The sequence below is a fragment of the Pleurodeles waltl genome, chromosome 6 (assembly GCF_031143425.1).
Source record: "Pleurodeles waltl isolate 20211129_DDA chromosome 6, aPleWal1.hap1.20221129, whole genome shotgun sequence".
NCBI classification, from domain to species: Eukaryota; Metazoa; Chordata; class Amphibia; order Caudata; family Salamandridae; genus Pleurodeles; species Pleurodeles waltl.
In genome coordinates, this window is record NC_090445.1 from 1,021,591,768 (window position 1) to 1,021,604,605 (window position 12,838).

Sequence of the window (12,838 nt, forward strand, 5' to 3'; positions counted from 1 at the left end):
CTAGGGAAACCTACCAAACCTGTGCATTTTTGAAAACTAGAGACCTAGGGGAATCCAGGATGGGGTGACTTGTGGGGCTCTGACCAGGTTCTGTTACCCAGAATCCTTTGCAAACCTCAAAATGTGGCTAAAAAAACACATGTTCCTCACATTTCTGTGGCAGAAAGTTCTGGAATCTGAGAGGAGCCACAAATTTCCTTCCACCCAGCGTTCCCCCAAGTCTCCCGATAAAAATGATACCTCACTTGTGGGGGCAGGCCTAGCGCCCGCGACAGGAAATGCCCCAAAGCGCAACGTGGACACATCCAATTTTTTGAAAGAAAACAGAGGTGTATTTTGCAAAGTGCCTACCTGTAGATTTTGGCCTCTAGCTCAGCCGGCACCTAGGGAAACTTACCAAACCTGTGCATTTCTGAAAACTAGAGACCTAGGGGAATCCAAGATGGCGTGACTTGTGGGGCTCTGACCAGGTTCTGTTACCCAGAATCCTTTGCAAACCTCAAAATGTGGCTAAAAAAACACATGTTCCTCACATTTGTGTGGCAGAAAGTTCTGGAATCTGAGAGGAGCCACGAATTTCCTTCCACACAGCGTTCCCCCAAGTCTCCCGATAAAAATGATACCTCACTTGTGTGGGTAGGCCTAGCGCCCGCGACAGGTAATGCCCCAAAGCGCAACGTGGACACATCCAATTTTTTTAAAGAAAACAGAGGTGTTTTTTGCAAAGTGCCTACCTGTAGATTTTGGCCTCTAGCTCAGCTGGCACCTAGGGAAACCTACCAAACCTGTGCATTTTTGATAACTAGAGACCTAGGGGAATCCAAGATGGGGTGACTTGTGGGGCTCTGACCATGTTCTGTTACCCAGAATCCTTTGCAAACCTCAAAATGTGGCTAAAAAAACACATGTTCCTCACATTTCTGTGGCAGAAAGTTCTGGAATCTGAGAAGAGCCACAAATTACCTTCCACCCAGCGTTCCCCCAAGTCTCCCGATAAAAATGATACCTCACTTGTGTGGGCAGGCCTAGCGCCCGCAACAGGAAATGCCCCAAAGCGCAACGTGGACACATCCAATTTTTTGAAAGAAAACAGAGTTGTTTTTTGCAAAGTGCCTACCTGTAGATTTTGGCCTCTAGCTCAGCCGACACCTAGGGAAACCAACCAAACCTGTACATTTCTGAAAACTAGAGACCTAGGGGAATCCAAGATGGGGTGACTTGTGGGGCTCTGACCAGGGTCTGTTACCCAGAATCCTTTGCAAACCTCAAAATTTGGCTAAAAAAACACATGTTCCTCACATTTCTGTGGCAGAAAGTTCTGGAATCTGAGAGGAGCCACAAATTTCCTTCCACCCAGCGTTCCCCCAAGTCTCCCAATAAAAATGATACCTCACTTGTGTGGGTAGGCCTAGCGCCCGCGACAGGAAATGCCCCAAAGCGCAACGTGGACACATCCAATTTTTTGAAAGAAAACAGAGGTGTTTTTTGCAAAGTGCCTACCTGTAGATTTTGGCCTCTAGGTCAGCCGGCACCTAGGGAAACCTACCAAACCTGTGCATTTTTTAAACCTAGAGACCTAGGGGAATCCAGGATGGGGTGACTTGTGGGGCTCTGACCAGGTTCTGTTACCCAGAATCCTTTGCAAACCTCAAAATGTGGCTAAAAAAACACATGTTCCTCACATTTCTGTGGCAGAAAGTTCTGGAATCTGAGAGGAGCCACAAATTTCCTTCCACCCAGCGTTCCCCCAAGTCTCCCGATAAAAATGATACCTCACTTGTGTGGGTAGGCCTAGCGCCCGCGACAGGAAATGCCCCAAAGCGCAACGTGGACACATCCAATTTTTTGAAAGAAAACTGAGGTGTTTTTTGCAAAGTGCCTACCTGTAGATTTTGGCCTCTAGCTCAGCCGGCACCTAGGGAAACCTACCAAACCTGTGCATTTTTGAAAACTAGAGACCTAGGGGAATCCAGGATGGGGTGACTTGTGGGGCTCTGACCAGGTTCTGTTACCCAGAATCCTTTGCAAACCTCAAAATGTGGCTAAAAAAACACATGTTCCTCACATTTCTGTGGCAGAAAGTTCTGGAATCTGAGAGGAGCCACAAATTTCCTTCCACCCAGCGTTCCCCCAAGTCTCCCGATAAAAATGATACCTCACTTGTGGGGGCAGGCCTAGCGCCCGCGACAGGAAATGCCCCAAAGCGCAACGTGGACACATCCAATTTTTTGAAAGAAAACAGAGGTGTATTTTGCAAAGTGCCTACCTGTAGATTTTGGCCTCTAGCTCAGCCGGCACCTAGGGAAACTTACCAAACCTGTGCATTTCTGAAAACTAGAGACCTAGGGGAATCCAAGATGGCGTGACTTGTGGGGCTCTGACCAGGTTCTGTTACCCAGAATCCTTTGCAAACCTCAAAATGTGGCTAAAAAAACACATGTTCCTCACATTTGTGTGGCAGAAAGTTCTGGAATCTGAGAGGAGCCACGAATTTCCTTCCACACAGCGTTCCCCCAAGTCTCCCGATAAAAATGATACCTCACTTGTGTGGGTAGGCCTAGCGCCCGCGACAGGTAATGCCCCAAAGCGCAACGTGGACACATCCAATTTTTTTAAAGAAAACAGAGGTGTTTTTTGCAAAGTGCCTACCTGTAGATTTTGGCCTCTAGCTCAGCTGGCACCTAGGGAAACCTACCAAACCTGTGCATTTTTGATAACTAGAGACCTAGGGGAATCCAAGATGGGGTGACTTGTGGGGCTCTGACCATGTTCTGTTACCCAGAATCCTTTGCAAACCTCAAAATGTGGCTAAAAAAACACATGTTCCTCACATTTCTGTGGCAGAAAGTTCTGGAATCTGAGAAGAGCCACAAATTACCTTCCACCCAGCGTTCCCCCAAGTCTCCCGATAAAAATGATACCTCACTTGTGTGGGCAGGCCTAGCGCCCGCAACAGGAAATGCCCCAAAGCGCAACGTGGACACATCCAATTTTTTGAAAGAAAACAGAGTTGTTTTTTGCAAAGTGCCTACCTGTAGATTTTGGCCTCTAGCTCAGCCGACACCTAGGGAAACCAACCAAACCTGTACATTTCTGAAAACTAGAGACCTAGGGGAATCCAAGATGGGGTGACTTGTGGGGCTCTGACCAGGGTCTGTTACCCAGAATCCTTTGCAAACCTCAAAATTTGGCTAAAAAAACACATGTTCCTCACATTTCTGTGGCAGAAAGTTCTGGAATCTGAGAGGAGCCACAAATTTCCTTCCACCCAGCGTTCCCCCAAGTCTCCCAATAAAAATGATACCTCACTTGTGTGGGTAGGCCTAGCGCCCGCGACAGGAAATGCCCCAAAGCGCAACGTGGACACATCCAATTTTTTGAAAGAAAACAGAGGTGTTTTTTGCAAAGTGCCTACCTGTAGATTTTGGCCTCTAGGTCAGCCGGCACCTAGGGAAACCTACCAAACCTGTGCATTTTTTAAACCTAGAGACCTAGGGGAATCCAGGATGGGGTGACTTGTGGGGCTCTGACCAGGTTCTGTTACCCAGAATCCTTTGCAAACCTCAAAATGTGGCTAAAAAAACACATGTTCCTCACATTTCTGTGGCAGAAAGTTCTGGAATCTGAGAGGAGCCACAAATTTCCTTCCATCCAGCGTTCCCCCAAGTCTCCCGATAAAAATGATACCTCACTTGTGGGGGCAGGCCTAGCGCCCGCGACAGGAAATGCCCCAAAGCGCAACGTGGACACATCCAATTTTTTGAAAGAAAACAGAGGTGTATTTTGCAAAGTGCCTAACTGTAGATTTTGGCCTCTAGCTCAGCCGGCACCTAGGGAAACTTACCAAACCTGTGCATTTCTGAAAACTAGAGACCTAGGGGAATCCAAGATGGCGTGACTTGTGGGGCTCTGACCAGGTTCTGTTACCCAGAATCCTTTGCAAACCTCAAAATGTGGCTAAAAAAACACATGTTCCTCACATTTCTGTGGCAGAAAGTTCTGGAATCAGAGAGGAGCCACAAATTTCCGTCCACCCAGCGTTCCCCCAAGTCTCCCGATAAAAATGATACCTCACTTGTGTGGGTAGGCCTAGCGCCCGCGACAGGAAATGCCCCAAAGCGCAACGTGGACACATCCAATTTTTTGAAAGAAAACAAAGGTGTTTTTTGCAAAGTGCCTACCTGTAGATTTTGGCCTCTAGCTCAGCCGGCACCTAGGGAAACCTACCAAACCTGCGCATTTTTAAAAACTAGAGACCTAGGGAAATCCAAGATGGGGTGATTTGTGGGGCTCTGACCAGGTTCTGTTACCCAGAATCCTTTGCAAACCTCAAAATGTGGCTAAAAAAACACATGTTCCTCACATTTCTGTGGCAGAAAGTTCTGGAATCTGAGAGGAGCCACAAATTTCCTTCCACCCAGCGTTCCCCCAAGTCTCCCAATAAAAATGATACCTCACTTGTGGGGGCAGGCCTAGCGCCCGCGACAGGAAATGCCCCAAAGCGCAACGTGGACACATCCAATTTTTTGAAAGAAAACAGAGGTGTATTTTGCAAAGTGCCTACCTGTAGATTTTGGCCTCTAGCTCAGCCGGCACCTAGGGAAACTTACCAAACCTGTGCATTTCTGAAAACTAGAGACCTAGGGGAATCCAAGATGGCGTGACTTGTGGGGCTCTGACCAGGTTGTGTTACCCAGAATCCTTTGCAAACCTCAAAATGTGGCTAAAAAAACACATGTTCCTCTCATTTGTGTGGCAGAAAGTTCTGGAATCTGAGAGGAGCCACAAATTTCCTTCCACCCAGCGTTCCCCCAAGTCTCCCGATAAAAATGATACCTCACTTGTGGGGGCAGGCCTAGCGCCCGCGACAGGAAATGCCCCAAAGCGCAACGTGGACACATCCAATTTTTTGAAAGAAAACAGAGGTGTATTTTGCAAAGTGCCTACCTGTAGATTTTGGCCTCTAGCTCAGCCGACACCTAGGGAAACCAACCAAACCTGTACATTTCTGAAAACTAGAGACCTAGGGGAATCCAAGATGGGGTGACTTGTGGGGCTCTGACCAGGGTCTGTTACCCAGAATGCTTTGCAAACCTCAAAATTTGGCTAAAAAAACACATGTTCCTCACATTTCTGTGGCAGAAAGTTCTGGAATCTGAGAGGAGCCACAAATTTCCTTCCACCCAGCGTTCCCCCAAGTCTCCCGATAAAAATGATACCTCACTTGTGTGGGTAGGCCTAGCGCCCGCGACAGGAAATGCCCCAAAGCGCAACGTGGACACATCCAATTTTTTGAAAGAAAACAGAGGTGTTTTTTGCAAAGTGCCTATCTGTAGATTTTGGCCTCTAGCTCAGCCGGCACCTAGGGAAACCTACCAAACCTGTGCATTTTTGAAAACTAGAGACCTAGGGGAATCCAGGATGGGGTGACTTGTGGGGCTCTGACCAGGTTCTGTTACCCAGAATCCTTTGCAAACCTCAAAATGTGGCTAAAAAAACACATGTTCCTCACATTTCTGTGGCAGAAAGTTCTGGAATCTGAGAGGAGCCACAAATGTCCTTCCACCCAGCGTTCCCCCAAGTCTCCCGATAAAAATGATACCTCACTTGTGGGGGCAGGCCTAGCGCCCGCGACAGGAAATGCCCCAAAGCGCAACGTGGACACATCCAATTTTTTGAAAGAAAACAGAGGTGTATTTTGCAAAGTGCCTACCTGTAGATTTTGGCCTCTAGCTCAGCCGGCACCTAGGGAAACTTACCAAACCTGTGCATTTCTGAAAACTAGAGACCTAGGGGAATCCAAGATGGCGTGACTTGTGGGGCTCTGACCAGGTTGTGTTACCCAGAATCCTTTGCAAACCTCAAAATGTGGCTAAAAAAACACATGTTCCTCACATTTGTGTGGCAGAAAGTTCTGGAATCTGAGAGGAGCCACGAATTTCCTTCCACCCAGCGTTCCCCCAAGTCTCCCGATAAAAATGATACATCACTTGTGTGGGCAGGCCTAGCGCCCGCGACAGGAAATGCCCCAAAGCGCAACGTGGACACATCCAATTTTTTGAAAGAAAACAGAGGTGTTTTTTGCAAAGTGCCTACCTGTAGATTTTGGCCTCTAGCTCAGCCGGCACCTAGGGAAACTTACCAAACCTGTGCATTTCTGAAAACTAGAGACCTAGGGGAATAAAAGATGGGGTGACTTGTGGGGCTTTGACCAGGTTCTGTTACCCAGAATCCTTTGCAAACCTCAAAATTTGGCTAAAAAAACACATGTTCCTCGCATTTCTGTGGCAGAAAGTTCTGGAATCTGAAAGGAGCCACAAATTTCCTTCCACCCAGCGTTCCCCCAAGTCTCCCGATAAAAATGATACCTCACTTGTGTGGGTAGGCCTAGCGCCCGCGACAGGAAATGCCCCAAAGCGCAACGTGGACACATCCAATTTTTTGAAAGAAAACAGAGGTGTTTTTTGCAAAGTGCCTACCTGTAGATTTTGGCCTCTAGCTCAGCCGACACCTAGGGAAACCTACCAAACCTGTGCATTTTTGAAAACTAGAGACCTAGGGGAATCCAAGATGGGGTGACTTGTGGGGCTCTGACCAGGTTCTGTTACCCAGAATCCTTTGCAAACCTCAAAATGTGGCTAAAAAAACACATGTTCCTCACATTTCTGTGGCAGAAAGTTCTGGAATCTGAGAGGAGCCACAAATTTCCTTCCACCCAGCGTTCCCCCAAGTCTCCAGATAAAAATGATACCACACTTGTGTGGGCAGGCCTAGCGCCCGCAACAGGAAATGCCCCAAAGCGCAACGTGGACACATCCAATTTTTTGAAAGAAAACAGAGGTGTTTTTTGCAAAGTGCCTACCTGTAGATTTTGGCCTCTAGCTCAGCCGACAACTAGGGAAACCAACCAAACCTGTACATTTCTGAAAACTAGAGACCTAGGGGAATCCAAGATGGGGTGACTTGTGGGGCTCTGACCAGGGTCTGTTACCCAGAATCCTTTGCAAACCTCAAAATTTGGCTAAAAAAACACATGTTCCTCACATTTCTGTGGCAGAAAGTTCTGGAATCTGAGAGGAGCCACAAATTTCCGTCCACCCAGCGTTCCCCCAAGTCTCCCGATAAAAATGATGCCTCACTTGTGTGGGTAGGCCTAGCGCCCGCGACAGGAAATGCCCCAAAGCGCAACGTGGACACATCCAATTTTTTGAAAGAAAACAGAGGTGTATTTTGCAAAGTGCTTACCTGTAGATTTTGGCCTCTAGCTCAGCCGGCACGTAGGGAAACTTACCAAACCTGTGCATTTCTGAAAACTAGAGACCTAGGGGAATCCAAGATGGCGTGACTTGTGGGGCTCTGACCAGGTTCTGTTACCCAGAATCCTTTGCAAACCTCAAAATGTGGCTAAAAAAACACATGTTCCTCACATTTCTGTGGCAGAAAGTTCTGGAATCTGAGAGGAGCCACAAATGTCCATCCACCCAGCGTTCCCCCAAGTCTCCCGATAAAAATTATACCTCACTTGTGTGGGTAGGCCTAGCGCCCGCGACAGGAAATGCCCCAAAGCGCAACGTGGACACATCCAATTTTTTGAAAGAAAACAGAAAGTGTTTTTTGCAAAGTGTCTATCTGTAGATTTTGGCCTCTAGCTCAGCCGGCACCTAGGGAAACTTACCAAACCTGTGCATTTCTGAAAACTAGAGACCTAGGGGAATCCAAGATGGGGTGACTTGTGGGGCTCTGCCCAGGTTCTGTTACCCAGAATCCTTTGCAAACCTCAAAATGTGGCTAAAAAAACACATGTTCCTCACATTTCTGTGGCAGAAAGTTCTGGAATCTGAGAGGAGCCACAAATTTCCTTCCACCCAGCGTTCCCCCAAGTCTCCCGATAAAAATGATACCTCACTTGTGTGGGCAGGCCTAGCGCCCGTAACAGGAAATGCCCCAAAGCGCAACGTGGACACATCCAATTTTTTTAAAGAAAACAGAGGTGTTTTTTGCAAAGTGCCTACCTGTAGATTTTGGCCTCTAGCTCAGCCGACACCAAGGGAAACCAACCAAACCTGTACATTTCTGAAAACTAGAGACCTAGGGGAATCCAAGATGGGGTGACTTGTGGGGCTCTGAACAGGGTCTGTTACCCAGAATCCTTTGCAAACCTCAAAATTTGGCTAAAAAAACACATGTTCCTCACATTTCTGTGGCAGAAAGTTCTGGAATCTGAGAGGAGCCACAAATTTCCGTCCACCCAGCGTTCCCCCAAGTCTCCCGATAAAAATGATACCTCACTTGTGTGGGTAGGCCCAGCGCCCGCGACAGGAAATGCCCCAAAGCGCAACGTGGACACATCCAATTTTTTGAAAGAAAACAGAGGTGTTTTTTGCAAAGTGCCTACCTGTAGATTTTGGCCTCTAGCTCAGCCGGCACCTAGGGAAACTTACCAAACCTGTGCATTTCTGAAAACTAGAGACCCAGGGGAATCCAAGATGGGGTGACTTGTGGGCCTCTGACCAGGTTCTGTTACCCAGAATCCTTTGCAAACCTCAAAATTTGGCTAAAAAAACACATGTTCCTCACATTTCTGTGGCAGAAAGTTCTGGAATCTGAGAGGAGCCACAAATGTCCTTCCACCCAGCGTTCCTCCAAGTCTCCCGATAAAAATTATGCCTCACTTGTGTGGGTAGGCCTAGCGCCCGCGACAGGAAATACCCCAAAGCGCAACGTAGGCACATCCAATTTTTTGAAAGAAAACAGAGGTGTTTTTTGCAAAGTGCCTACCTGTACATTTTGCCCTCTAGCTCAGCCGGCACCTAGGGAAACTTACCAAACCTGTGCATTTCTGAAAACTAGAGACCTAGGGGAATCCAAGATGGCGTGACTTGTGGGGCTCTGACCAGGTTGTGTTACCCAGAATCCTTTGCAAACCTCAAAATGTGGCTAAAAAAACACATGTTCCTCACATTTGTGTGGCAGAAAGTTCTGGAATCTGAGAGGAGCCACAAATTTCCTTCCACCCAGAGTTCCCCCAAGTCTCCCGATAAAAATGATACCTCACTTGTGGGGGCAGGCCTAGCGCCCGCGACAGGAAATGCCCCAAAGCGCAACGTGGACACATCCAATTTTTTGAAAGAAAACAGAGGTGTATTTTGCAAAGTGCCTACCTGTAGATTTTGGCCTCTAGCTCAGCCGACACCTAGGGAAACCAACCAAACCTGTACATTTCTGAAAACTAGAGACCTAGGGGAATCCAAGATGGGGTGACTTGTGGGGCTCTGACCAGGGTCTGTTACCCAGAATCCTTTGCAAACCTCAAAATTTGGCTAAAAAAACAGATGTTCCTCACATTTCTGTGGCAGAAAGTTCTGGAATCTGAGAGGAGCCACAAATTTCCTTCCACCCAGCGTTCCCCCAAGTCTCCCGATAAAAATGATACCTCACTTGTGTGGGTAGGCCTAGCGCCCGCGACAGGAAATGCCCCAAAGCGCAACGTGGACACATCCAATTTTTTGAAAGAAAACTGAGGTGTTTTTTGCAAAGTGCCTACCTGTAGATTTTGGCCTCTAGCTCAGCCGGCACCTAGGGAAACCTACCAAACCTGTGCATTTTTGAAAACTAGAGACCTAGGGGAATCCAGGATGGGGTGACTTGTGGGGCTCTGACCAGGTTCTGTTACCCAGAATCCTTTGCAAACCTCAAAATGTGGCTAAAAAAACACATGTTCCTCACATTTCTGTGGCAGAAAGTTCTGGAATCTGAGAGGAGCCACAAATTTCCTTCCACCCAGCGTTCCCCCAAGTCTCCCGATAAAAATGATACCTCACTTGTGGGGGCAGGCCTAGCGCCCGCGACAGGAAATGCCCCAAAGCGCAACGTGGACACATCCAATTTTTTGAAAGAAAACAGAGGTGTATTTTGCAAAGTGCCTACCTGTAGATTTTGGCCTCTAGCTCAGCCGGCACCTAGGGAAACTTACCAAACCTGTGCATTTCTGAAAACTAGAGACCTAGGGGAATCCAAGATGGCGTGACTTGTGGGGCTCTGACCAGGTTCTGTTACCCAGAATCCTTTGCAAACCTCAAAATGTGGCTAAAAAAACACATGTTCCTCACATTTGTGTGGCAGAAAGTTCTGGAATCTGAGAGGAGCCACGAATTTCCTTCCACACAGCGTTCCCCCAAGTCTCCCGATAAAAATGATACCTCACTTGTGTGGGTAGGCCTAGCGCCCGCGACAGGAAATGCCCCAAAGCGCAACGTGGACACATCCAATTTTTTTAAAGAAAACAGAGGTGTTTTTTGCAAAGTGCCTACCTGTAGATTTTGGCCTCTAGCTCAGCTGGCACCTAGGGAAACCTACCAAACCTGTGCATTTTTGATAACTAGAGACCTAGGGGAATCCAAGATGGGGTGACTTGTGGGGCTCTGACCATGTTCTGTTACCCAGAATCCTTTGCAAACCTCAAAATGTGGCTAAAAAAACACATGTTCCTCACATTTCTGTGGCAGAAAGTTCTGGAATCTGAGAAGAGCCACAAATTACCTTCCAGCCAGCGTTCCCCCAAGTCTCCCGATAAAAATGATACCTCACTTGTGTGGGCAGGCCTAGCGCCCGCAACAGGAAATGCCCCAAAGCGCAACGTGGACACATCCAATTTTTTGAAAGAAAACAGAGTTGTTTTTTGCAAAGTGCCTACCTGTAGATTTTGGCCTCTAGCTCAGCCGACACCTAGGGAAACCAACCAAACCTGTACATTTCTGAAAACTAGAGACCTAGGGGAATCCAAGATGGGGTGACTTGTGGGGCTCTGACCAGGGTCTGTTACCCAGAATCCTTTGCAAACCTCAAAATTTGGCTAAAAAAACACATGTTCCTCACATTTCTGTGGCAGAAAGTTCTGGAATCTGAGAGGAGCCACAAATTTCCTTCCACCCAGCGTTCCCCCAAGTCTCCCAATAAAAATGATACCTCACTTGTGTGGGTAGGCCTAGCGCCCGCGACAGGAAATGCCCCAAAGCGCAACGTGGACACATCCAATTTTTTGAATGAAAACAGAGGTGTTTTTTGCAAAGTGCCTACCTGTAGATTTTGGCCTCTAGGTCAGCCGGCACCTAGGGAAACCTACCAAACCTGTGCATTTTTTAAACCTAGAGACCTAGGGGAATCCAGGATGGGGTGACTTGTGGGGCTCTGACCAGGTTCTGTTACCCAGAATCCTTTGCAAACCTCAAAATGTGGCTAAAAAAACACATGTTCCTCACATTTCTGTGGCAGAAAGTTCTGGAATCTGAGAGGAGCCACAAATTTCCTTCCATCCAGCGTTCCCCCAAGTCTCCCGATAAAAATGATACCTCACTTGTGGGGGCAGGCCTAGCGCCCGCGACAGGAAATGCCCCAAAGCGCAACGTGGACACATCCAATTTTTTGAAAGAAAACAGAGGTGTATTTTGCAAAGTGCCTAACTGTAGATTTTGGCCTCTAGCTCAGCCGGCACCTAGGGAAACTTACCAAACCTGTGCATTTCTGAAAACTAGAGACCTAGGGGAATCCAAGATGGCGTGACTTGTGGGGCTCTGACCAGGTTCTGTTACCCAGAATCCTTTGCAAACCTCAAAATGTGGCTAAAAAAACACATGTTCCTCACATTTCTGTGGCAGAAAGTTCTGGAATCAGAGAGGAGCCACAAATTTCCGTCCACCCAGCGTTCCCCCAAGTCTCCCGATAAAAATGATACCTCACTTGTGTGGGTAGGCCTAGCGCCCGCGACAGGAAATGCCCCAAAGCGCAACGTGGACACATCCAATTTTTTGAAAGAAAACAAAGGTGTTTTTTGCAAAGTGCCTACCTGTAGATTTTGGCCTCTAGCTCAGCCGGCACCTAGGGAAACCTACCAAACCTGCGCATTTTTAAAAACTAGAGACCTAGGGAAATCCAAGATGGGGTGATTTGTGGGGCTCTGACCAGGTTCTGTTACCCAGAATCCTTTGCAAACCTCAAAATGTGGCTAAAAAAACACATGTTCCTCACATTTCTGTGGCAGAAAGTTCTGGAATCTGAGAGGAGCCACAAATTTCCTTCCACCCAGCGTTCCCCCAAGTCTCCCAATAAAAATGATACCTCACTTGTGGGGGCAGGCCTAGCGCCCGCGACAGGAAATGCCCCAAAGCGCAACGTGGACACATCCAATTTTTTGAAAGAAAACAGAGGTGTATTTTGCAAAGTGCCTACCTGTAGATTTTGGCCTCTAGCTCAGCCGGCACCTAGGGAAACTTACCAAACCTGTGCATTTCTGAAAACTAGAGACCTAGGGGAATCCAAGATGGCGTGACTTGTGGGGCTCTGACCAGGTTGTGTTACCCAGAATCCTTTGCAAACCTCAAAATGTGGCTAAAAAAACACATGTTCCTCACATTTGTGTGGCAGAAAGTTCTGGAATCTGAGAGGAGCCACAAATTTCCTTCCACCCAGCGTTCCCCCAAGTCTCCCGATAAAAATGATACCTCACTTGTGGGGGCAGGCCTAGCGCCCGCGACAGGAAATGCCCCAAAGCGCAACGTGGACACATCCAATTTTTTGAAAGAAAACAGAGGTGTATTTTGCAAAGTGCCTACCTGTAGATTTTGGCCTCTAGCTCAGCCCACACCTAGGGAAACCAACCAAACCTGTACATTTCTGAAAACTAGAGACCTAGGGGAATCCAAGATGGGGTGACTTGTGGGGCTCTGATCAGGGTCTGTTACCCAGAATCCTTTGCAAACCTCAAAATTTGGCTAAAAAAACACATGTTCCTCACATTTCTGTGGCAGAAAGTTCTGGAATCTGAGAGGAGCCACAAATTTCC